Here is a 15,038-nt window from a genome sequence, read left to right on the forward strand (position 1 = left end):
GAGCATCAGGCCTCTGACTGAACGTCGCCGGTTGCAAGTCTGTCTTTGGATGGCCAGAAATAGCATCTGAAGACATTTCTGCAAGAGTTAGAATCAGCCACGATAGAGGTACAAATGAGAAAACAGTTTGGGTCTTGTGCAAGAAATACTGATGAGGAAAGAGTAAATCTAGTCAGAGGATCTTTTGGTAGTGCAGTTACAACAGAATTTGCTACCACTCCTAGTGCTATCAATTGGACATATCTGTTCAGCTTTCACATGCAGCAGATGTGTTTCACTTGGAGTGTCTTTTTTTTACCTGCCAACAAGCATGTCTTTCCATGAACAGTTCTAGAATTTAAGCAGTAATTTCAGGAAAGAAGAGAATGACAGCAAGAAAGAGAAAAATATACAGTTTAACTTTTAAAGATACTTTATTACTCATTTTTAAGCTAATAACCCTGTTTGGTGAGTGGAAAGGCACATAATGTATTCCTTCCACAATGGGACTTTTTTATTTCTTTTGCTGCGCATGATAAAAATTATTACATCAGGATCTATTACTTAGATCAGGGTTTTTGTATTGATTTTTTCCTAATCAGAGTGTGGTTGTTTGGGTTTTTTTTAGGCTAAAGGTACAGTCAAAGTAAACACTTTCAAATATACCAGATGTAAAAGGAGATAGGTTGTATCACAGGGTGTTGTTCTAACAGCTTAATTTAAAAAAAAAACCCTCTTAATTCCATGACTGTTGTTGAGTGGAATTGAAGGCTGCGAGTTCCACAAGCTCAAGGACATTTGAGTGGACGAAGAGTGAGGAAGTATCTGTGTGAAAAGATTGGGCAGAATGCTAAAGCATGAGTACACTGCGTGTATTTTCACCAGGATAAAAGAGCCTGGTGAAAGGATGTGACCCAATAGTCTATTTACAGCTTCAGAGGCCTTTGAAAGTAAAAATGGACTGTGTGGATGAGTGGTAAAAAACCACTGTGACTGGGCATCATGACCAGTGATAACCTGTGCACAGCGTTGTAACTTGCGCGAAGCATTGTCATTTTCAGTGCCTTGAAGGGAAGCAGTGAAGACGCCTAGGAAAGGGAGGAGATTGCATTCCTGAGAGTGGGAAGCTACCAGGGTGTAAATGTTACCTGTTCTGGTGGCAGGAAGTTGTAGTGTCTCTGCTTTTTTTTTTTTTTCCTTTATGGTGGGATTTTTTTTCAGCCACATGGTTCGTACAGACCGACTATCACAGAGAAGGCCTGAAAGTAAAAATGCAGTCTTTTAGCTGTCCACTTCTTAAAGAGCACAGCAGGGCAAATATTTTTATTTTTACGTCTGGAACAGAAATCATTTGGCACATAGCTATTTTTCTCCCAACCAAATGCAGGTATGAACAATAATAATTAGTGGTTGTATGGTACAATAAATCTTCAAAGTGCCTTCAAATCTTAATCAGCAAACCTTAATAGCGTGCTATTCCTGCAAGGGAGGTAAGTAATTAGATAAAATGAGACTGGGCAGACTCTTAAATGGAGTTTATTGTTGGAGTGCCTGTCAGTTTCACAAAGCTCTTCTTTATCACTGAGGTCTCTGAATGCTGCCATACTTAAATGGCTTCAAATATTTATATGTTGAAATACACGACATTATGGCCCAGAGGGCCTTGTTAATATTGACATTCTCTTGTTCAAAGTTCTTCACAGTGAAGGAGACCTTGCACTCAAGAGCCTCTGTAGTGGTTGTTCCAGAGCACCTGTGAAGACTTACTAATCTGAACAAGAGTAAGGTCAGCTCTTTAAGGGGATTTATTTTCTTTGGAAGGGCTTTCTAGTTTACTTGCGTGACAGGCCTAGAACCTTTAGTCCACTGATGGTGAAACTCAAAGTGATTTTGCAAGTAGTTTGTTAAACCTAAGAACATTAAGTATTGCATTTTTGGAAGGAGTGTTGGTTATCAGCTCAGCAGTCTGTCACTTTTTTTTCCCTCTGCTTACAGAAAAAATTGGCTGGAATTTTACTGTTTCAAAGTGAGCTAGTCAGTGAGACTAAAAGATTGAAAAGCAAGTCTTGGTGTAGGGTGTCATGGTGCAGAAAATATTTGTAAGCAGTTGCCCCAAGCTGTTGCTTGCCATGGGACAAGCGTGGATGGAAAGCTGTGAATACCAGGGTAAGTTAATGTTGTATGTCGCCAGTTAACTATTAATGAAATCTGTGCATCTGTAAAGAAGGGTGGAACTTCTGAAAGAAGTGTTTCCCAGCCCCACCTCCTCCTGAAGTACAGAGAAGGAAGCTGGCATTTACAGATGGGAAGGGCACAAGACGACTCTTTGGTGCCATTTTTATTTCATCTGGTCTTCTCTTTCTCCTGCGCCACTTAAATACCTGGTGAGGAACCAGGCATATTCTTTGTGCATCATTATCTATTAAAATGCTCTCATAAAAGGCAATTCATTGAGTAGGTTGCCTTGGGACAATGATATGCCCTGTGAATTTGAAATCCAATTGGTTAGGCTAGAGATCTGCCCCAGTTGTGACACTGTAGAAAGAATAACAGATGTGGGAAGGCTTTGTTCTCAGGGTTTCATCTGTCCTTTATCTTCTGTGTGTAAATTTAATATGCCACAGAAATGTCTGCAAGTATTATGTCAAGAATTAAAGGAAACTTGGTATTAATACTGCTGATTTTTGATTGCTGGTATTTTTAGGGAATACTGTAGTTTTGCAGGATGTTGAGTATTATTAAGGAGTTGCAGGTGGTAAGGTAATTAATGTCAGATTTAGGACTAGGTTCTGTGTTAGCTCCTGGTTCCTGCTTCAAACAATTGGTCGTTAAATTGGGTGAGATGGGGCACTTGGAAAAGAGACAAAAGCTTTGCCTCCTGCTTTGCAGCTAAAATTAAAGCTTGGGGAGAAGGACTATCTGACCTAAAAATTCAAGTGCACAAGTTTGAACTGAACACAAACCTCTTCATGAACCAATCTGATGCTGTCAAAAACATCGTGCTTTTTTAGCACACTTTGAGACTTTTTCTTTCTGTGTGCTTCTGCCTTGTCAGCAGAAGGACAGGACATGGGTTCTGGGGTATCGTGGTTTCTTTATCCAACTCTGGCTAAATTTTTTTTGTGGGTGTGTGTTTCTTGGAGGTTTGTCTTCCTACTGTATCTGTGGGAGAAGTATGGGCGGGAACATTCTATAGAGCTGTCTGAATTTTCGAAAGTGAATCTGAAAATGGCTTTCATGTGGTGTTGACATCTGAATATTTCTATGTAGTGTGGGTACTTGGCTTCAGGCATGTGCAGAGAGGTACACTGGAAATGGTGTACCTGAAGTCTGATTTATTTAGAAAAGTAGATCTGGAGCTGGAAGTCTTTATGGGTGACTTTTCTTGAGCAACACTGTTGCAGGTGACTTACATTTGTGCTGTAAGCTTGAAATTGATGCTGAGCTTGTTAGGAAACACCCCTATTTATTTCTCAAGTAAAAGAACTTAAGAAAAAGCTTTTTCCTATCAGGCTTTTCCTTGAAAGCCAGTTTTGTTTGTTGTGGGGAGAAGGCTGTTAGAGCATACATACAAATTCCTGATTTTTTGATGTGCTTTTGATCATAGTGAGAGCTGGATAAATCAGTGGAAATACCTGGTTCTTGTGTGTTTCACATCCACTTTGACAGCAGCTGTTAAAGCTTTTTTGGCTACATCTGTAGATGTGTACAGGTGCAGCTGATGTTCTCTAGCAGGCAGATGACAGTAATCTTCCAGGCACACTCCAGGATGTCCTTGTGTGTTGGAATCTTGGCACCATGCTGTGAGCTGTATGAAACTGACAATAAATACTAGTTCATTGCAGTAGCATAATTACACCAATGTTGTTGAAATTGTTGCATTTTTTGTTGACTTAAACGCTGTTTCAGAATAGCATTGAAAGGCATAAAGATTTGTTAATGTAAATAATTTTTGAGGTAGAATTGCATGCTTGGAGACGCAAGCTTCTCTGAGTCTCATGTCCATTCTGTAGTCGGTCTTTACTTTTATTCATTTCACAGCCAGTGTTCTAGTCATGTAGTGGGCAGGCCCTCAAAACCTTTTAGAGAAGGTTTAGCAAGAAAGAAGGTTTAGAAAACCTGTGAGAAGGTTAGAGAAAAAAACCTAAGGACCTGAGTGCAAAGGTTTTCCAAGTTATTGCTGAGTACAGACAGAACACGTGTTATCTCATAATCTCTAGGGATACAGCCACTCTCATTTGCAGCTCCTTGTTTGCACAGGGGAATTGGTTCCCAGTGATTAATTTTATGCTTCAGATAAGAATTTTTCCCTTTTAATATTAATTTCTTCAGCATCTCAATAGCATGGGCATATTGCACTGTGTTTTTTTTTCCAGTTTTCAGATAGACATGAATGGTTATACATGGAGGGAATAAAAACCCACCCCAAAGCCTGTGACGCACATGTTTCCAGGGCTCTCTTAGGGTCACCAGGGAAAGGTAATGGGACTTGACTCATAAAACCTTCTTGGTTTTACCTTGTAGAACACTGTTGTTGAAATATTAACTACAAAATTTCAAACTTGTAAGGAACCTTATTTAGTGTTGAAATGTGTTCCATCTTTCTTGTTGTGACCGTTGACTTTTTCTGCTAACCACTTCTATATATTGTTATTTTTAAAAATGAAATTGACTAAAGACAGAGCTAAATTAAAGTCTGAAACTTCAGTTGCTAGAAATAGTTATGCTTCCTGGCAAAGTCACGCCTGGTTTAAATGGTGATTGGACTTGGATATTTGCCTTAAGCAATAGAGGGGTGAAAAAATGAAGCATGTGGATATTTAACCATGTCATACATAGATAACTTTTCTACCTAGTTTGCTTATCAGGGTATCAGTGCTGTAAAATATCTTGCTGAGTTTTCTTCTCTCACCACAATTCATCAAGGGCCAGCATTACAGAGAAAAGATAGAGAAGGGAAATGGAGCAGAAGTTTTGCCTTTTAGTACCTTTACTAAAAATCAGAAAATCAGAAAATCCCCTCCTAGTGCTTAGGATTATGACCAGTGGAATAATAGCTCTCTTTTCTCAAGTCAGTGCAAAAGCTGTATTTGCCTTCAATGGATTAACTTGGGAGTTTGAATCCCAGGCAAGCAAATGGTCGATAGGATGGTCCAAGTGCTGCTTTTATGCTTGGGTTTTCAATGTCAGTGAGGAACAGCACACGTGTTGCTTGAAGAGACATCTCTGTAGTATGTGTCACTGACTGGACAATTGTGTGGTTAAGTTGATGTGGAGCTATCCTTCCAGCAGCCTAATTAAAGACTGTGTGTAACTTCCTTAAATGGGATGCTTCAGCAGGTGATAAGTACTGGTTTCTCCTTCAGAGGATTTGTTATGGTACGCCTTTCAAGTGCCTTAGTGTGTTTTAACTATTTTTCAGTGATTGAGGTGCATTTTCTGTTTGTTCTTCTGAAGCCAGTTTGCTTTCATCTTCTGTAAGTCTTGAAATTGGACTTCTTCACATTAATTTGACATTTAGCAAATAAGAGAGTACTGCCTGTATGCATGCATTATGCAGAGATTTATTTGTTAGTAAGCTCCCTGTGCACTTTTCGGCAAAGGATTATCTGGGGTAGGTTTCTAGGAGGAAAGAGTTTCTGTCCAGCCTTCAAAGACACTGTGTTTTAGAATTTTCAAGTATCTCCAATGATCTTTTGTGTTCTTAGACCACTGCCTTGCACCTGAAGGGCTTTCCTCTTAACCATTAGAGGCAGAGCTTCAGAAACATTTGCACAAACATTCAGCTTATTAATTAGTGTTAGAAAATTGTACAGAAAGTGGCAGCAAAAAAAATAATAGCACAGCTAATGAATCCACTGAAATATTAGAAAAGAAAATGTTGCAGTCTAGGGAAAACTTAAATTTTGATTATATTTTTCCATAAAAATAACTTTGACATTTATGGTTGGTGTCTGAATTGATGCACCCTGAAGAACGATGAGGCTCTCCCTACTAACTTCACTGGAAATTTGAGTGGGATGAAAATGGAGTGCAAATGCTATTGACATCCTTATTGATACGTAACATTGCAGGAGACAATGCAGAATATGTCTGTATGTCCATAAATTAACAGTGCTCTGTACAAGAAGAGCAGCTGTGGGCTTTCAAATGGAAAAGGAAAGAAAAAGGAAGAAATTATTTTACAAAGTAGCAAGAATAACTGTATAGCACCTAGAAAATTTTGACCTAGAAGGTCTAGCTTGTGAAAACTGTTAGAAAACCATTATCTTTTGGAGGAGCTCACAGCCTGGAACAAAAGGAAGGTGGGGTAAAGAAGTGGGGGGAGAAAGAAAGGGTTGGGTTCATTCAAGATGTACTGGAACACCTTCTGTTCCCTCTAGTTCAGATTTATGGGCTTTGCAAGAATGTCCTTATCTCATGTGCTTGTGGTGGAGGCTTCTGTGAGCTGAGGTTTCTTCCTCCTAAAGATCGGGATGGGTTTTCAGGCATTTATAGCTGCAAGTACTTTTGGTGTTCCCAGATTAGTGGTTATGTTTAAGGTCTTCAAGGTTTAATAATAATCTGATTTCTATCTTGTGATTTTTTATTTGTTTTTTTTTAGTTTATTGTAGGTTTTTTAGAACTCTTTATCCTCTTACCCCATTTTATTTGTAAGGTTGTTCAGACTCTGAAAATCAGAAGTTTGTCTGGGAAGTCTTGTTACAGTGATCTATTTAATAAGATTTGCAAGAAATACATGCTGTAAGTTTTTCAGGAACCCCAAACTTTAGACTTAGTTTTCCTGAAAGAGGTTCCTTCTGATGCTATAATCTGACAATGCTTAGCAATCAAGCTAATAGTAAAGAACCTTAAGTTTTGAACAGCTTCTTTTTTCACTGTGTCCTGTCATTGAATCCCTTGAATGACCTTAATAAAGAATTTAAAGATTATCTGATTATAAAAGATTTGCTAGCTGGCAGTGCTGAAAGTTTGTTTCATCAGAAATATAGACTCATTTATTGAGTGGCTTTGCAGTTAGGTTATCACATGTGTGGAACAGCCAAATCAGCCTGGAGCTTTAAGCACATGGACTAACATGCAGAACTGAATTACTGAAATAGCTGTGTAAAGCTCCTTTATGTCAATTTAAAATGTCTGTGCTTACCATGATTTGCACAAGACTTGGGTGTTTCAGACGTGTAATGCATTATAAAAATTGTCTTTTTTAAAAATTACTCTTGTTTTTAGAGGTTTTCTGGTACTGCTGTATCATGTTAGTTTGTTTCAATCTATTAGCAAACAGTTTTGGTAAGAATAATTTTTCTGTTTTTCCTTGGTCTCTGATCAAGTTCTATCCTCTGTATATTTGAGGAATATGGTGTGTAAAGGAAGAAAACTTTAAGCTGGGTTTCTGTTGTTTTTTTCACAAAATACTAAGGAAAATCCTAAAAACGGTTTTATAATAATTTTGAAATTTTATATCCATGCAATGCCTGAAGAAGAGAAAATATTTAGTATGCTGGAAGATTTATTGCTTTTGTTGGAAGAAACCATTTTCTGTTCTTTTTGATAGCTGCAAACATTTACTGGTGTTTAATAAAAGTCGGGCAACTTTGAGGCGTGACTGGGTCCTTCAAGACATTTAGCATGTTCTTTTCTAGTGAAATTTGAGAAGTAAGTTGCTGTCTTACAGCAAACAAAAGAAAATACTCTTTGTGAACCGCTTAATTGCAGCTGTGTTACTGGAACAAAAAGTCATGTGGAGGGAAAGTGTAAATGTGCTCAGAAGGGGATTAGAGAAGTTAACAGAACAGAGACCATTAGTGACTATTAGATTTGACTGTGCAGCTTGAGCTCAGGAACTCAATAAAGTGATGATTGCCAGGAAAGGGGATGGGAGAGCTGGCCTGATCCAGTTTAGTACTTCTTGTATTAAACATTGCTGAGGTTTCTGAAACCACAGAAATGGGAAGCTCTTCCAAACTGAGAACTTTAAACCCTTAAAAAAAAAAAAAAAAAAAGCCCAAAAGCTTAATAAGAAATCTTTTGTGATCTGCCTCTGAAGCTCATGTTTGTCCACATGGGCTTGACTTGATGTTCAGAGAAGAACAGCTGTCTGGTTCCAGCTGCAATTCCTTCCTGTTTTTTTCATCCTTTGTCTCTTGGAATCTGTATTCCCTTTTGTTCAGATTGCTTAAGGAGGGATAAAATGATGGATGGTCAAGTTATCAGGGGAATTAATTTTCATGCTCTAGAGTAAAAATAGCTGCTCAGGAAGAGAGGAGAAAAAGACAGGAACACTTTGGTGATATCACAGTTTAGGCTGTAGTTTTAGTTATTGAACAGGAAAGTGAAAATATACTGCTAGGTAAAATGGTAGAATATGTAAGTAAGCTGTCATTTAAAATGACATCACATGAAAAATACAACAAAAATCAGCTTCTGGAGACATAAATAATTGGATTCCTTTTACAGATGAGAAATGTATTACTCAAGAAGGGGAGGACATGCTGTATAATAAGAGGCATTCTTTTTGTTCTTGCTTCCCTCAACATCGAATTCTTGTGCTCTGTTGATACTAGCATGTGTGCTGTGTGTGCTCTTTGGCCTTGCACAGAATAATTGAAAAGAGCATTTTTCAATACAGAGCCCTTAGTTTTGTGGTATTGTCAGACACTGAAGGAATTTGTGTCTTCAACTACTCAGTATTAGTGAGCAGAATAGAATCAGCAAATTGAATTTAATGTGATATGTGGAAATTTCCCTGGTGCTTTCACAGTGCAGAATATAGTTTACAAGGTTTTAGAAAATATTTTTGTACTTGACATTAACTGAACTCTTTGATATACACATTAATTATGGCCCATTTTGTCCCACCCATTGTTTTTGCTTTGAGAATATTAAAGAGCTGAAGATCACAGAATTTAACTTTTCAGTGTAATGTGAACTGCTGGTTGGGAAGTCTGCTGCTGATGCAAAATCCATTTGTTCTGCTTCCCTCTTCAGTGGTTTTGGAGAAATGGAAGGGAAACTATAGCCTGTCTAGACTTTAATAGGTTTAAATATATATATATATATTTTATGTAGACAACATTCATTTCAAGGCTTATGATGTATTTTCAGTGATAGGCTATAAATGCCAGCTAGAAAAAAACTAGCAACAAACAACCCAAAGTTTTTGCCAAGAAGTAATACACATCTAAAAAGAGCAATTGCTTTTTACAATAGTTTTGGAACCTCAAAGTATAAAGTCTTCCAGCTATTTTCAAAGAATTTGTGGAATTCAGATTTTGCTGAGTGAAAAAAGTTCTACTTAGTCACCAGCAGGCACCTGGGTATTATATAAAGCAGCTGTAAATTGTGTATGACTTCTGAGTTGGGAAAGTTTGGGTTTCCTTCACCTTCCTTTTTCCCCCACTCCCATCTGCCAGTGGAGAAGTTGTTTTTTTTTATTACCTGTTTGTAGACTGATGGTGTAAAATCAAGGGCGAAGCCTTAAAGCAACCTCTATGCTAGTAATTATTGTAAAAGATCCCTAGAAAATGGGAGAAGTCACTCATCAGCATGGTAGGAAGCAAAATCTTGGTTAATACCAGCTGTCTTCAGTTAAATTTTCTGCCAAAGCTCAAACTTTTAATCTATACCTTTTAAAATGGAGGCTGTGATTGGTTCTATACATTTATTTCTCCCTGAATAACTGGGTTAGTATTCAGTGTCTAGGTACATGGATGAAAAGGAGTGTAAAACCAAGTGGTAAAGCAATTTTTGGAGGAAAAAGTACTTTTCTTCTGGAATTGATTAGTAATTGTCTACTGAATCCCTTAATTTTGCCAGCAAGGCTTGGTATCTATAATGACTTCTTAATTTATTTTTCTTGTGTGAAAGTTTCTAATGTTCCTGACTGCTCCTTTGTCTGGGTATTTGTTTGGGTATTTCTTCCATGCTAAAACAGCCTGTGTGTGCTTTAGTGCAGGCACACTCTCTGTTCTTCTCTCTCAACTCTGCTGAAGTCTTGTTTCCAGCCTTTGTGCACAGTGAGGAATCTATGGATAACTTCCCACTGCGGATTGAGGGAATACATTTTCCTCTCTCTAAAGATTTCCATCTCAAGACTGTAAAATTTTGTTCCACCCCTCCTTTTTTTATTTCCTCCTTGCCTCTTTACACTAATACCAAGTTGGGTATTTGTATAAGTGGTGATCACTTGATGCTTCTCATTGATTGCTGCAACTACTTTTTCTCAGGTTAAATGTGCATGCAACTTGAGGTAAACCAGTACAACTGGTCCAGTTTGATAAACTCTCATTCAAATTCAGTATTTTGTAAGCAAAGTTTATGGGAGGATGTTTTGAAACTATTGGTACAACATTTGAAATCTGTTTCAGACTATTCTCCAAATGGTGTTTTGTAGGTGTTACATTTATGGATTTTCTGTGTGATGTATCAGTGAATAATCTCCAAAGTATTTAGCTAGCAATGAACAATAGAAATGGGTGTTGAAGAGGTTCAGGCCATGTTTTTTTCACACATTTGTGAAAATTTTTTCGTAAAAGCTGAATTTTCTCCTAGGAGTTAATGCCATTTATATACTGAAAATGTAAATAATAAGTAATAAGTTTTAAATAATATACCCATTTTTTGAAGCTTGCAAGAATAAAATTGAAATACTAAATATAGGACTGGAAGAAAATTTGGATTGTTGCCAAAGTTCTAGAATACGTGGAAACGATGAACGTTTGTATATTGTATGCAGACTAGATGATATAATAGTTGAGCTCTAATGTTTTGAAGGGAGGATATTTTGTTTTTAGTGTCAGGTTTTTCTGTTTATTTTAGGCAGTTGTAGTTACTGTTTTCTTGGGTCTCCATGCAGTAACAGTTACCGAGTTAAGCTGTGGTACACAGTATCATCAAATTGATTGTGAAGGCAGCAAGATTTGATGCATTCTTTAACTGGTCTAACTCCCTTTGGGTCAGTTGTATGAATAAAAGATTTGAGAATTATTGTTATGTTATCCTTCTCCTTTCACTTAATCCCTCTCTGGGCAATGGCTTCAGAGATTAATGTGACCCTCTGCTTGGTTCTGTTCCAACACAGCAAATATAATTTGTACATGGCCAGTACCTGTGTATGTCCTCAGTCTGGCTAACTTTCCATTGCTATTTGTAGGAATGGTCTTCAAAGAAAAGGAAAGAAGGATGATGCTGTGAATCACTTCCCTCTCCGTTTCTAGGCCTGTAGAGGAAAAGTTTCTGCTGGTTTGCCTTTGTGATGCAGCCCAAGGGTGTAATATGGACTTTTGTCCTTCTAATATGAATATTTATCATCCAGACAAAGCAAAACTTCCCTAAACTCTGGGTTTTTTTGGTGATAGCAAGCCTGGTATTATGTCATGGGAGGAGGTGCTGCTGTCTTGTTTTTCCTGGTTTTTTGGCAATGCCATCTTCTATAGCTTGTCTGTAATCTGTCCAAGTACCAAAACATTATGGAGTGCAGACAGTGATCAGATGGAGTTCTTTCTCCATTCTGGTGTGTGAAGCTAAATCGAATCTACATCACTATCTATTTGTCTTTGCTATAGATCAGGCAGTCTGTTGTGTGTGGAAGGTCTGCTTAGGAGCTGTAGAAATCACTCTTGCAGGTTTTTCATGCTGCTGTCAAATGATACCGAAGCTTATGTTCTTCGTGGTCAGGATCTTTCTCCACACTCCAAATCCCATTCACTTTCTTGGCTCAGAAACCATAAACTTGGTAAGTATTTGAAGCTGGGCAGAAATAACAAGGAAGTGAATCTCTTTGTGAAAGAGAAATGCCAAGTTTTCCCACCTAACAGGAAAAGGTCTAATAATCACACCACCTTTGAGGGCAGTTAAGCCATGGAGAATATCGTGGCTGTAGGACTGAATAAATCATGCGTAACCGCTGAATTTAAGATGAATCATAAATTGGGTGTGTGTTAGAAATTTGTTCAAGGGGCAGTATAGTCAGTTTAACAATTGTTCAGTTGTAAACACATACTGAATCATGCAGTATATAATTATATATTTTTCTGAAGTGTAGGGAGCAGAGTGGCAGGCTGAGGGACTCAAGTTAACTGGTCAGGTTCTGATTAACTCGTATGATTTTGGCACAAAGCCATATGTGCTCTGTCAACTCATGTTTTGAAGGAAGATCATGATTTCCTAACCATAGGCATTCCAAGTCTTCAAGTGGCTTTGTCTACTAATTAATCTAGAGGTAAAACCTCCTAATTGCAGGATTTAAACTAGACAGTATAAGCTGCTCGGGAAGGTTTGGGCCTCCATAAAGAGCTCATTTAAAAAGCAAGTTTCCATGACCAAAAATCTTCATGTTTTATGTGGAATCTTTGAACTGATGGCTGTCTCTAGACAGCTGCTAAATAGTTGTCACACAGACCATACAGTTCTCAGTACTTGGTGTATACCACACCTAAAGAGTTGGGTGGGTGAAAAATAGGTAAATTTTGATGTATCAGTTGTATAGGTAAAGTTTGATGTATCAACGCTATCAGTTACAGGAAATGGATCACCTATGGATGGTTAGATAAAGAAAATCTGCCTTTAAAATCAATTTTTTTTCAGTATTTGCAAGATGGCTGTGGGTAATATGCTTAAAGACCCTGCTAATAATAGATTGAACAGAGAAGTCAAAGAACTTGGGAAATACTCAAATACAAAATCACCAGCAGCAGGAAATTCAGAATTCATGGAAATCCTATAATGAGCCCATGGGGAATAATATCCTTCATGTAAAGCTTGTCTTCCATTTTCTGGGCAGTGGGTCTGTTTCCCAGCATGGAAGAGTACACAGCATATTTTCTGCTTGCTCTCAGATTTCTAAGTGCCCTCTAAATTGGTTACTGGTTGGGAGTGCATATGCAGACACGAAGCACAGCTTTAGTCTGAAATTCATTTCTGTATGCTTGAGTGTGGAAGGAAGTGAAGAAAGAATGGATCTGCAGTCTGAGAGAACAAATGATCGCCTTGTGATGTGGAAACAGTTTCTGTGGGACAAGCAGAAGAAGAGATCTCCATGTTTGCACTGTGTGCATTTAACTCAGAGGTCTGGTATCTTGTGTATTATGGTTTAACAGAATACTGTTTCATATAGGGCGTGTTGGACCTTATTGGTAGGTCACCTGAATTACATGACACAGACAGATTCTCAGTTACTGGGGGAAAAACTGAGATGTATCCTGTTCAAGGACAATTTCCAACAGTCTGCTCTTCAGCTCAGCATCACTGAAAGGAAAGGGAAGGATCTTTCCTATCACTTGAGCAGCTATTAAGTGCTTTCAAGAAATAGCAGTTGACTAGATTATTTTTTTTTTCTGGGAAATGAATTGCTTGTGGAGAAAAGGAAGTGCTGTGAAGTCTCTTATGAGGATAGAGGTTTTTAAAGATGATGGATGCTTTTGAAGTTCTTTGCAGGAAATGGTTCTACCCTGTAAGACGTGCTGGTCTTAGTTGTTGCATTTGTAATGCCATGTGTGTAGAGTGAAGAGCTAGTTTCTGGACAGATGGAGGTCTCTTACTAGAGTTGCAGCCCATCTGCTGGTATCAAATCTGTTTTTCCAAATGCTTACAGAATCTTATTTAAATCTGCCTTGGCCAAAACCTTTAATAGGCTTTAGGGACCCTCTAACAAGGCTTTCAGGTAGTTCATGTTGACTTCTCAAAACAGATCAGTGTTTCTACCCATTTATAACCCTCTTTGTCCTTCAGGGTTTTTCTCTTGTCCTTCAGCAGAAACTTAGAATGAAATATTTGGTCAGTATGGAGTATATGCATGCACCCACACTATTTTATGTAGATAGTGGGTAATACATGCACTGTGGGGACATGCACACACCCTTTCTCAACATGGGTGAGCACTGTCAAAAGCACATCCTTCCTGAAGGCTACCAGACACAAAGTGCAGCGAGCCAGGTATGTAGTGGCATTTGCCAGTGCTTCTCATTTCCTTAGGATCATCTTTCCTTCATTTGAGGCAGCATGGACAAGTCAAATCCAGCCAGCTGCCTGTTCACATCTCTGCCATTCCCTTGGAGTGCTCATGTTTCCTGATGAGGCACCAGGGTATTGTGAGTTATGCTTCTCAGTTGGAAGTGTATGAAGTTGCTTTATAAGATTAGTCACTGATTCCCCCTGCTTAAATCTTTGTAAAGGTTTTCAGGATAACATACCACAGGCATTTTAAATTGTATTTAATTGTATTTTAAATTGTATTGCACACAATTGTACTTTAAATTGTGTGTAAATCTCACACCTTGTACTACCATGTGTGAATAGAAAGGCTGTCTGTCTGAGAGGAAAATTACTTTTTTTCTTCTGTTACAGAACAGTGAAGAAAATGCAGTTCTCTTTGAGTAAGACTTGATATTTGCTATTGTGCTTGAATTAGCATTTATTTCAACTTACAGGAAAGAAAGCAGAGCAAGAATCTCTCGGCTGAAATGTAGGCCTCTGTTCCATCTTGTCTGTTTTTCAGGCTAGAAATTCAGACTTTCACAATAATAATTAGTCATCACTTGTGTGAATAATAGCTTTACTCCCAGACAGGTGAGTTCACAGATAAGATATCCATGGTGTTATCTATCTGCAGACCTTGTAATCTTCTGTTCCTTATGCCATATCTCCCTTTTTTTTACCCCCCTAGAAATGAACCTAAGAAATCATAACTGTCTGAGAAGGCAACACACCTTTTTTTTTTTTTTTTTTTTTTTTTTTTCCCTGCTGCAACTTCTGGGCTTCTGCAGTGTTGTAGAGCCTTATGGAATTGCTTAAGGAAATCTAAATTTTCCAGGAGCTGGGAATATTACTTCTTTGAGCATCAAAGACTGAAGACTTGGTGCATAATAGACCCTCCAGATGCTCTTTCTACATCAGTAATTATTTGGACTCATCAACTATTTTCACCAAGTTACAGGCAGGAAAAACGTGTGTGAGGAGGTAGTTCACCTTAGGGCATCAGGTAAGAAATTCATTGGGAGCCATTACAAATATTGGAGTATTTGTAAGAACTGAGTAGCTGCAGAGGATGCTGGCTGGGTAGT

This window comes from Vidua chalybeata, chromosome 4 (assembly GCF_026979565.1).
Source record: "Vidua chalybeata isolate OUT-0048 chromosome 4, bVidCha1 merged haplotype, whole genome shotgun sequence".
In the NCBI taxonomy this organism is placed as follows: Eukaryota; Metazoa; Chordata; class Aves; order Passeriformes; family Viduidae; genus Vidua; species Vidua chalybeata.